Source organism: Protopterus annectens, chromosome 2.part2 (genome assembly GCF_019279795.1).
Source record: "Protopterus annectens isolate FY-2018-M chromosome 2.part2, PAN1.0, whole genome shotgun sequence".
NCBI classification, from domain to species: Eukaryota; Metazoa; Chordata; order Ceratodontiformes; family Protopteridae; genus Protopterus; species Protopterus annectens.
In genome coordinates, this window is record NC_056730.1 from 153,042,282 (window position 1) to 153,054,397 (window position 12,116).

At 46.5% G+C, this 12,116-nt stretch overlaps 1 protein-coding gene across 1 annotated transcript in view; it reads left to right on the forward strand.

Annotated features, from left to right (window-relative positions):
- Positions 1–12,116, forward strand: part of KIF2A (kinesin family member 2A) — a 2,798,933-nt gene that overhangs the window by 1,261,609 nt on the left and 1,525,208 nt on the right. The gene's annotated exons all lie outside the window — the stretch shown is intronic.

Consider the following 12,116-nt stretch of genomic DNA (forward strand, 5'->3'; position numbering starts at 1 on the left):
TACAGATGCAGCTGTCTCAGAGAAAGTGACAGCGCAACTTAATACCCTAACATCGATTGTTAACTCGTCCATGAGGCTGATTTCCTCGCGGCGAAGGTTCGAGTAGGGCAGCAGCTTCAGCGATTGCTCTTCGTAGACAATCCTGGATGCGCCTATGCTCCTTTCGGAAGCCTTCAAGTCTTCCTTTACAAACGCCCCATTTGACGGTGCCACTCTTTTGGCCCCAAGGTAAAGGAGACCCTTACCCGGTGTGAACAAGAGGGAAAGACTCTGTCTGCTGTCGGAGTCCGTTTTCCACCCCAACCAGACCGTACCCCAAAGGGCAGCGGTGGGAAAATGTGGTTTGAAACAAAATCAAGGGTCTTTCCGGGCACACAGGGTGATGCCCCTCTAGAGGCAGAGGAGGGGCAGAGGTGGAAGACGCCGCCCTGGCGGCAGAGGGGTCCGCAACATCAAGGTGACAGGGATACACTCCCTGGTAAACCTTTCCAGCACTCCTGAGAGGAGGCCCGACTGTCCTGCTCTGGAGGCAGTCGGGCTTAGCTTTTACCCTCAGGCCTGGCAAGATATAACTACAGACAATTGGGTAAAAGCGTGGTTACCAGAGGTTACACCATACCCTTCCTATCCTATCCCATTCCAAAGAAAAGACTCCCAGATGTACCGCCCCATCTGAGAGCCAGCAGCTTTAGAAATTTCAAAGTTGTTAGAAAAAGAGTCATCCAGCCAGTCCCAGCGGACCAGCAAGGATTCGGGACTTACTCAAGGTTCTTTTTAGTTGCAAAGAAAACAGGGGACTGGAGGCCCATTCTAGACCTGAGTTACCTCAATACTTTCGTCAAGAAAGAAAAGTTCGAATGGTCACGCTTCAATCGATCCTTCCATTTCTACAGAAGGGCGAGTGGATGTGCTCAATAGATCTAGAGGATGCATACTACCACATCAAAATGGCCAGGGCATCCAGAGATCATTTTGCGCTTCGGCTGGGAGCCAGTCACTTTCAATTTCGAGCCCTGCCCTTTGGTCTGACCTCAGCCCCCAGGGTCTTCACCAAATGCATGGCAGTGGTAGCGTCTCACTTGAGGCGTCAGGGATTCAGGTGTTTCCGTATCTGGACGACTGGCTCCTTTCAGCCACCACCCGGCGGCAACTACGGCAGGCCAGAGACTATGTTCTTCAACTGTGTGTTCACCTAGGGATCTCCGTAAATTTGAAAATCCTTACTTCAGCCATCACAAAATATCTTGTTCATAGGAGCAGAGTTAAACACCGTCAATTAATTCTGAGGCTTCCCCAGAAAGGATATTATCACTGCAGACTCACATCGTCTTCTACTCTTGTCAAGGAAATCTCCTGCAAAACTAGTACTGAAGGTGTTGGGCCTCATGTCAGCCTCCTTATTGCAATTCCCTGGGAAGGCTGCACATGAGAGTTCTACAATGGCTACGGTTTGCTCAATGGTCATTTCAACAACTACCTCTAACACGAGATTCTCATAACAAAGACTTGCAAAACAGATCTAAACTGGTGGCTCCAAGCGTGCAACCTTTCCCAGGAGGCCGTTTGTGCTACCCACGCCCACAGTTACGGTGACCACGGACGCTTCCCTGATAGGGTGGGGGCATCTTTCAGGGACAGACAGTCCAAGGCGAATGGACCAATTTGGAGTACAATCTGCACATCAATGTTCTAGAGTTGAGGGCAGTGTTTCTAGCGTTGCAACACTTTGCTCCCCTTCTTCCTCTAGGGACTATTGCAGTTCAGACGGACAACATGTCGGTAGTCTGGTACATAAACAAACAAGGGGGAACCAAGTCCTATCAACTATGCAGAGAGGCCATGAGAATTTGGCAGTGGGCAGAGTCCACGGGTCGCTTTCTAATAGCAACGCACATCCCGGGGTCATCCAACGTCATAGCCGACAGGCTGAGCAGAGCAATTCTGCTACCGCATGAGTGGTCTCTGAAACAGTCAGTGGCGAAAAGTATTTTTCGCACATGGGGCCAGCCTTCCTGCGACCTGTTTGCGTCTCCTATGAACGCCAAATGCAGGAGCTACTTTGCCCTATTACCCCCTCCAGGGGAAGTCCCCAGGGGCACTGGTTTCTGATTGGCCCCGGGACCCCTGTACGCATTTCCTCCATTTCCTCTGATACCGAAATTTCTCCAGAAAGCCAGGAACCTTCACAGGACGATAATTCTCATTGCTCCATTCTGGCCTCGTCAAATTTGGTTTCCCTCCTGAAAATTCACTGCATTGGGGACCCTGGATTCTGGACCCAGAGCGGATCTGTTGACTCACTCGTCAGGGGTTCCCCATCCAGCTTCTGTCACTCCATCTAGCAGCTTGGCTGCTCCAATTCTAACTTAGCCAGGTCTGATCTCTTGTCACCAGCAGTCCAGAATATATTAGTGGCTTCATAAGGCTTCCACTACTAAAACATATACTAGCAAATGGAAGCGGTTTGTATTCTGGGAATACACACCACGTTGATCCCTTTACAGCTCCTTTGAATAAGATTTTAGACTTCTTAACAGACTTATTTCATCAGGGTGCTTCTCCTGCTACTCTAAGAGTTCAATTGGCTGCCATTTCGAATTTCCATGTGGAAGAGTGTGGAGCTCCTATCATGGCTCACAGACTTTGTAAAGCCTTTTTAAAAGGAGTTTTTCATATTAGACCTCCGGTCAGATCTCCTACGTCACCTTGGAGTCTAAACTTGTTACTATCTAAATTAATGTTGCCCCCCTTTGAACCTGCATCTTCTTGCCCATTAAATTTTTTGTCCTGGAAAACTCTCTTTCTGGTAGCCATTACTTCTGCTAGACGAGTGTCTGAACTTCAGGCTCTCTCCATCAAGCACCCTTATCTGATCTTTCACTCTGACAGAGTTTCTCTTCGAACCAATTCATCCTTCCTCCCTAAAGTGTGTTCTATTAACAACATTAATCAGTCCATTGAATTACCCACTTTCTTCAAAAACCACTCCAACAAAATGGAGTATATGTTACACAAATTGGATGTTCACAGACAGCTAAGGTTTTATTTGGATAGAACAAAAGATCGCAGGAAAACAGATCAACTCTCTGTGGCTTTTGCTGATAGCAGGAAAGGACTTGCAGTTACCAAAAGAACTCTTTCAAAGTGGTTAACGGATTGTATAATCTATGTATACGATTCTGCAAATCAACCCCTTCTAAACAAACCCAAGGGACATTCCACAAGATCAATATCTACGTCTTTGGCTCATGCAGCTCGCCTACCTCTGGATGCTATTTGTGCGGCTGCTACCTGGTCTAAGCCACATACATTTATTTCTCATTATAAAGTAGATAAGGTTTCTAGGGACAGGGCAACCTTTGGTTCCACTGTGCTCAAGAACGTCCTCCGTGAGTTCCTCAGGATTTAGGAGCTAGGACGCTACCCATGTGTAAGAACAAGCGGCGAGATTGAACACTATCACATATAGAAGTTATGTACTTACCATAACGTTCCATGTGGAGTGTTCATCTCGGCTTTGTTCTTACAGTCCCACCCTCCCACCCTTAGGAAGAACGTTCTTTGATGCCTGGCCAGAAGCATTTTTGCTACTGTCATTATTCTCTGTACATAGTTGGTATACACATATACTTATATGTGTCTGTTTATGTATGTATAGATGTATGGCATGAATGTGCTGTTATGTAGATTGGTTTGCTTGCAAACTAGATCTGAGGTAAAGGCAGAGTGGGATTGTGGGTATTAGATTGTCTCGAGCTTCTTCTCGATGCAGAGCTTGCAAGAGGCCGGCACGGAGCCGAGGATCGGCTCCGAACCCATGTGTAAGAACAAAGGCGAGATGAACACTCCACATGGAACGTTATGGTAAGTACATAACTTCTATTTACATTCTTTGGATGTACACAGACAACTACGTTTTTACCTGGACAGAACCAAGGACATCAGAAAATCAGAACAGTTGTTTGTTTCTTATGCTTCAAGTTCCCAAGGTAAAGCCATTTCAAAATAGACCATTTCTAAATGGATTGCTCATGGAATCAGATTTTGTTATTCACACCATGGAAAGCAAATCCCAGGGAGTATACGGACTCATTCCACCAGAGCGGCTGCCACTTGTGCGGCCTTCCTCAGGGGAGTTCCTACCAAAGACATTTTGGAAGCTGCAACTTGGAGTTCAGTGCATACTTTTTCTAAGCACTACAATCTACCTCTCTACTCTAAGTCTAGGGCAGGCTTTGCCTCTGCAGTCTTGCAGGGCCTTCTAGCCGCCCCTTCTTCTTTATGACCACCTCCCTTTCTTTCAGCTTTGGGATTCTACCCTACAGTCATGACTGCAACAGTGAAACATGATGAACATAGTACAGTTGTGTACACCTACCATAAATGTAGATGTTCGAGTGTCTTCACTGTTGCAGTCTGGGTTTCCCTCCCTCCTGTCCCCTCTTGTTTTTACTTTTGTGTAGTTCCTTTTTTCACCATTCTTCTGAGGTGTATTTGCAAAGGTTATGGGACCTTTTTCATTTTGGGACTCCTGACATCTGGGGCAAGAAAAACTGGAGAAGATGGCGTCGGCTGTCAGCTTTGTACTCCTGGCGCTCTGACGTCAGGGAGCATGGTTGAACAGCTGACGCCGAACCCAGACTTTGGGATTCTGGCCGACCGAGGGCTGCCTGCCGGCAGGGGAGAACCCTACAGTCATGACTGCAACAGTGAAGACACTCTAACATCTACATTTATGGTAGGTGTACACAACTGTACTTTCCCACCATGGGATCTCAACTTCATTCTGAAGAAGCTCAGCCTACCACCTTTCGAGGCAGCTGCCTCCGCAGACATCAAATTCCTGACCTGAAAGGCAGCCTTCCTGCTAGCCATTACTTCAACTAGAAGGGTTTCAGAGCTTCAGGCCCTTGTGTGTTTGGAATCTTTCATTACTTTCCACTCTGACAAAGTTTACTTTAGCGCTAACCCTTCTGTTATGCCTAAAGCGGTTATAGGAATGTCTTTAAAATCAGACCATCCACTTGTCTACCTTCTTTTCTAACCCGCAAAGCAAGGGGAAAAGAATCATCCATACTCTGGGTGTGCATAGGCAGCTGCGTTACTACTTGGACAGAATAAAGAATGTTAGGAAGTCTGGCCAAGTTTCTGTGGCCTTTGCCTGTAGCTCTGAGGGGAAAATAGCTTCTAAACATTCAGTCAGTTTCGAAATGGATCTCCCACAGTATGTTGTTATGCTACAGCCATCATGAAAAGAAACCACCATACCCTGTGAGATGTCACTCCACTAGGGTTACTGCTACATCTACAGCATTTCTCTAAGGGTTGGCCACTAAGGACATTTTGGGAGCTACTACTTGGACTTCTGTGCATACCCTCACCAAATATTATCACTTTCTAATCTTCTCCATATTCAGAGTACCATCCAGTACCATCTTGAAAGGGCATCCGTTCTTCTCTATAAACTCTCTATCCACCCTTCTTTCAGCTTTGGGGGTAATCCCATCAATTATAACTGCAACAGTGAAACCTAAGAACATAGTGCAGTTGTGTATACTTACCATAAATGCAGCTGTTTGAGTGTATTCAGTGTTAGTATTCATTCCCTCCCTCCGTCAGTTTGCCCCATGAGATTGGAGAGGGCATTCTCCTGTCTAGTTCAGGTTGTTCACTCCTCCTCTGCACATACTGTGGAGTTTCTGAACTTGGGCCCGAAACCTGTTAAGAGGCTCCTGTCTGTTGAAGGCAAGAGCAGTATACGTTGTCTCATCCAGTGCACATTATCATACTTCAGTCTTGTAAATTACACAGTCTCACACAGTATACTGAGGTTATGGTATTGGCTGACTCCTTTTATATGTAGACTTCTTGATATCAGTCAAGGCGTCTGTCAGCTTCAGGAGGAAGAGTAGTAAATTATCAAATAGTCAGGCTGGACAAGAGCTTCCATAGCAGGAAATCCCATCATTTATGACTGCAGTAGTGAATACATTTCAACATCGACATTTATGGTAAGTGTACACAACTGTACTTCCCCTTCCTTCGGCCACTGTCACCACTGATGCCTCCCTTCTTGGGTGGGGGACATTTTGAGGGGGGGGGGACAGTTCAAGGGTCCTAGTCTTCTCTGGAGGCTATCTGTATCAGTGTCCTGGAGGTGAGGGCTGTCCTCTTGTTGAATGCTTTTCAGGACACCCTCTGTAGAGGTGTGATTACAGTACAGACGGACAGTATGTCCATTGTCTGGTATCTCAGCAGGCAAGGGTGAAATGTGTTCTTATTCTCTTTGTTGAGAGGCTTGGAGTGTTTGGCAGTGGGTGATTTCATCTCTCTAGTTTTTGGTTGCAGAGCACATACCGGGTAAGTCCAGCATTCTGGCCAACAGCCTCAGCAGGAGCATTCTGCTGTGGTTCTAAATCCAAGAGTTGTGGATCAGAATTTCCAGCACTGGGGCACTCTGCTGCAGTCTCTTTGCCCCTCCCCCAGCCAACATCAAGTACAGCAGGTATTGCGTCTTAGTTTCCCTTTCGAGACAGTCACCCTGTGATGCTCTCCCATTTGCTTGGCTCCTGGGACTCTCATACACTTATCCTCCGGTCCCTCTGATTGTAAAATTTCTTCGGAAGGCAGCCCACTACAGAGCAACTGTGATCCTCATAGCACCTTTCTGGCCTTGTTAGGTGTGGTTACCCTTCCTTTCCCCTCTTGTGAAGTACTCCCTTGGGTACCGAATTCCATTCCAGATCTCATTTCTCATCCAGCAGGTCTGCATCCCCCCCAGTCTTCAGTCCCTCAATTTAAGCATGTGGTTTCTCCAGTTCCCTTGATGGCCAGAAATCACAAGCTTTCCCATGCTGTAGTTTACATCTTGTCCTGGTCTCAAAAACATTGTTAGAAAAGTGTGTTCCAGTAAGTGGAGATGTTTTGCTATGTGGGCAGAATATTGAAGACTTGTGCCTTTTTCTGCTCCTTTAGAATCTTTTCAATTTTCTTGCTGAGTTGCTTGTCAGGTTCTAGTTTTTCTACCACTGTGATGCAGCTGGTAGCTATATCTAATTTTTATGTCAAGAGGGACAATGTTCCTCAGGCTGCTGTCATGATTTCCAAGCTTTTCTCAGAAATACCTTTTGCTGCATCCTGTAGTTTGGTATCCGGTTACTCCCTGGGATGTGGTGATTGTTTTGCAGGTCCTTGAATGGCTCAACCTTTGAACCCTCGGTAATGTCAGACTTAAGTTTTTGTCTTAGAATACCTTGTTTTTGATGGCTGTTTCTTTGGCAAGATTTGCAAGCCCTCTACTCCTCCTTATTTAGTGCTCCACAAAGACAGGGATGTCCTTCAAGAATGCAACTGCAGTCATAACATGTGGGTTGTCTGGCCTCAGGCAGCCCTCGGTCGGCCGGATTCCAATGTCTGGGTCCGACGTCGGCTGATGTCGCATTTCTCTCTGACGTCAGAGCGGCTGGAGTATATAAGCATCAGCCGACGCCATTTTCTCCAGTCTTTCTTGCCGCGCGGTGCCCGAATCAGAAGCAGTTCGCAAGTGCCGGTCGGTCAGCTCCTGTATTCTACGATACCGAAGTCATCAAAAAAGCTAAGTACCCCATTGGGGACCTTTTCTTGCCTCAGCCGATGTCAGAAATTACTGGAAAAGCTAACAATTGTCTCTTTTGTGGTAAACAAATACCTCATAAGGATTTCCACTCTTACTGCCTCCCTTGCCTGGGCCCAGACCATGACGTCTCGGCCTGTGTAGCCTGTGCTCGCTTCAACAAGCGCACTCTCAGGCGCCGGGCGGAGTTCGCTGAAGATTTGTTCGGCGATAAATTTGCTTACACCATGCCGTCGGAGCTTCCGACATCGCAAACTCCCAAAAAGCGAAAAGACCGGGACAGACATCCTCTGCCCGTGTCTACCACCAACTCCACGCCAAAACCTAGCGCGAGTGCTCCGGTTCCCTCTGAGACGGTCTCTCCACCGCTCCGAACCGAAGACACCGCATTACCGACGACTCCGATTCCAGATATTACTCCGCCAGTTATAGATTTTCCTCCGGATACCGAAACCGAGGAAATGCCCGAGACCATTGCTGTAGACAAGGTCACTCCTGCACGTGGAGCTGCCAGGCCTCCTATGGCCATGTTTATTAAGGCCTACACTAGGGCTAAGGCAGCCAGCAAAACAAAGCATATTGCTTCCAAATCCTTACCTCAGCCGACTCCGGAGACACAAATTATGTCCATGACTGCTGATTTAATTTCCATGATCAGAGGTTCACAGGCCCATCCTGAGAGAGTATCCCAGCCTCCTCCTGATAAAAGGCCTCGGGTTGAACCCTCTGACCCTTCTCCTTCAGATGAAGACTCTGAAGGCTCGGTCCACTCTGATAGCCAGGAAGAGCTCTTCCAGACCTATGAGGACTCGGATGCAGAAGATTCCATACCTTCGGCCTCCCCTCCTGAGGATATTTCTTTTGGGGAAGTTCTGCACACCATGAGGGAACATTTCAAGTGGCAGGGTCAGGAATATTCTGATTCTAGGAAACGCCTTAGGACTTTCCTTAAGAAGCCTCAGCACAGGCCCTTAGCTATTCCTCCTGTACTTGATGTTCTGGATGATTTGTATTCTGATTCTAATGCTCCCCTGATTCTCTTCCTCCTGCTCCAGCCAAGCCAGACAGGTATTACAGGGTCCCAGAAACTCATTCCCATTTATTCAGGGCCCATACTGCTGATTTGGAAACTATTTCACAGGGGCCTAAGGAGTTTCAGCCTCCACCTCAAAAAATCCTTTGCCCTCCAACAGGGAAGCAAGGTCATTAGAGAGATGGGGTAAAAAGGTTTACACATCCACTACCTTATCTATGAGAGCTTTAAATTGCCTTTTTCATATGTTCCAATATCAGGATTATCTCTTAGAAGATTTACAAAAAAACATTAGCTTCTCCTGATCCTTTAGACAGGAAGACTTTGCAGGAAGCTGTACATAACACTCAGCAAGTAAGCAATCACTTCCTGCAGTGTGGATATGATGCACTGGAAGCTTCATGTAGGGCAGCTATGACAGGGGCAGTGATGCGTAGACATGCTTTGTTAAAAGATCAACCTCTACCAGATCATGTAAAAGCAAAACTTCTGGATGCACCTTTGGAAAAGAACAAGCTTTTTGGTGCAAATGCTAAGGGTGTGTTAAAGACCATTGAAGAAAAAGCAAAATCAGTTCAGACTGTGAAAGATTTCCTCCAGGTTCAACCCCTCAGATTCAGTAGGAATTGGCCTTCAAAAAACTGGTCCTTTCCTAATCCAGAAAAGTTTCAAAGGGGTAAGAACAGACGTGGCCGAGGAAGAGGCCAATACAGAGGCCCTTACAGGGGACGACAATGGCAGCCAGGAAACCAAAGAAGTGACGCAGGGGTTTCACCTGCCCAACAACCACAAACTCAATGACTTTCCTCTACTACCGCCTACCAGGGAACAACTAGAAGCTCCCTTGGGCGGGAAATTATCTCTGTTTGCAGAAAACTGGCACAGACTGACAAAGGACAAATGGATTTTGGACATTATAGACCGAGGGTACAGGTTTCATTTTCATACCTTACCAAGAAAACAAGGCAATCCAAATATACCACAACATCAAAGGGCAGAGGCTATCAAGCAAATCACTCTGCTGACTCGAATGAAAGCAATAGAAAGAGTTCCACAACAAGAACAAGAACAGGGGTTTTACTCAAGACTGTTCCTTGCTCCAAGAAAAGAATCTCAATGGAGACCAATACTGGACTTGTCCGCATTAAACAGCTTTCTCATAGTACCAAAGTTCAAAATGTTGACTCTACAGCAACTCCTTCCCATGCTGGGCAAGGAGTCGTGGCTGATTACTCTGGACCTCAAGGAGGCATACCTCCATGTCCCTATCAGACACAGCTGCAGAAGATACCTCAGATTTCTTGCAGGGCCAGAGCATTATCAATTCTCAGCATTGCCATTTGGCTTATCTACTGCGCCCAGAGTATTTACAAAATGCCTGGCTTCAGTAATTGCTCATTGCAGGCTCCAGGGTATACAAATTTACCCGTACCTGGACGACTGCCTCATACAAGCAGACGACAAATTGATGTTGACAAAAAACCTGGATTATGTCATACGATTACTTCAAGCTCTGGGATACACAGTCAACTTCCAAAAGTCAAGACTGCAGCCATCCCAGCAAATAATCTTCTTAGGAGCCAAACTAGACACAGCCTCTCAGATGGCTTACCTGACAGAAGACAAGCAAGAGAAGTTAACTCAATACTTCAAAGGTTTAGCAAAACTCACCCAGATGACTGCAAGGAGATTCCTACAGGCCCTGGGTTACATGGCATCCTGCATTCTACTGGTTCCATTAGCAAAACTACACATGAGAAAGCTTCAATGGTACCTAAAAAGCATTTGGTCTCAACACAGCAACAACTTGGAGACAGTCATACCACTCATTCCATGCCTACAAAAGGAATTCCTATGGTGGGCCTCAGTGAGCCAGGAAAACACAGGTATGTCATTCAAAAAACCACAGATAACACAGACCATGACTACAGACGCCTCAGACCTTGGATGGGGGGTGCACATGGAAGGCAGGTGTATACAAGGACAATGGTCTCCAAAGGAAACACATCTGCATATAAACCAAAAGGAAATGCTGGCGGTAATGCATGCTATCGAGGCTTTTCAACACCAACTCCAGCAAGGCCATTTAATGATACGGACAGACAACACCACTGTGATGTGGTACATAAACAAGCAGGGGGGCACCCACTCTTACCCCTTTGCAGACTGACAATGCAGCTTTGGGAGAAATCACTGAGTCTAAACATCCAGTTACAATCCCAGTTTGTTCCAGGAAAAGACAATGTGTTGGCGGACAGCCTAAGTAGGAATTTCACAGATCCACACGAGTGGAGGTTACATCCGAAGGCTTTCAGACAACTCACTTCGACATGGGGCAAGCCAGAAGTGGACCTATTTGCCTCTCACCTCAATCATCTTCTACCAAAATTTTGCACAAGGACATACCATCCAAAGGCTTGGAAAATAGATGCCCTTTCATTCAACTGGAACTCCCTAGCAATCTATGCATTCCCACCTCTGCCACTGATGACCTCAGTATTACTAAAGATCAAAGCAGAGAAGCCCAAGGGAATCATAATAGCTCCGGATTGGCCAAGACAACACTGGTACCCACTACTACGGAGCATATGTCACACCAGGAGGTGGGCCCTCCCTCAGTGGCCTCTACTTTTGACTCAACACAATTTTGAAACACTGCATCCAAACCTTCAGACACTGCAGCTAACAGCCTGGGAGATCCCATAAATAACTTCAGCTTATCTCTCTCCAAGGAAGTTCAGCGGATACTAACAGAGGCTCGAAGACCATCCACCAGAAAGGTTTACTTAGCAAAGTGGAAAAGATTCAGCAATTGGAATACCAGCAAGGGACATGATGCATCATTACTGAACATCCCACTCATCTTGGAATATTTGGCAGAGATGTTACAGAGCGGCCTCTCATATTCTTCAATAAAGATACATGCATCTGCTATTTCAGCTAGATACAACACTGATCCTCCTGTTTTCTCTCACCCCTTGCTAAGACAATTCCTCAGGGGAATCAAGAACATTAAGCCACCAAGAAAAGCCCCAGTGCCAGCCTGGGACCTCAATTTTGTCTTAGAAAAACTGACTCTACCTCCTTTTGAGCCAGCAGCTTCAGTTGACTTGCAATTTCTCTCATGGAAAACAGCTTTCCTGTTGGCAATTACCTCAGCAAGAAGGGTTTCGGAGCTACAGGCCCCAGTGGCAATACCACCCTTTATTATTTTCCACAGAGACAGGGTTTCATTAAGGACCAACCCTACTTTTATGCCAAAGGGTGGTATCTAGGGTTTCTCTAAATCAAGCCATTCATCTGCCTGCTTTCTTCCCCAATCCTGAGAATAAGGGGGGAAGACTTTTGCATACCCTGGACATTCATAGACAACTTCGATACTACCTGGACAGAACCAAGGCCAGTAGGAAGTCTGAACAGCTTTTTGTAGCTTACGCCCCTGCAGTCCAAGGAAAAGCAATTTCTAAACAG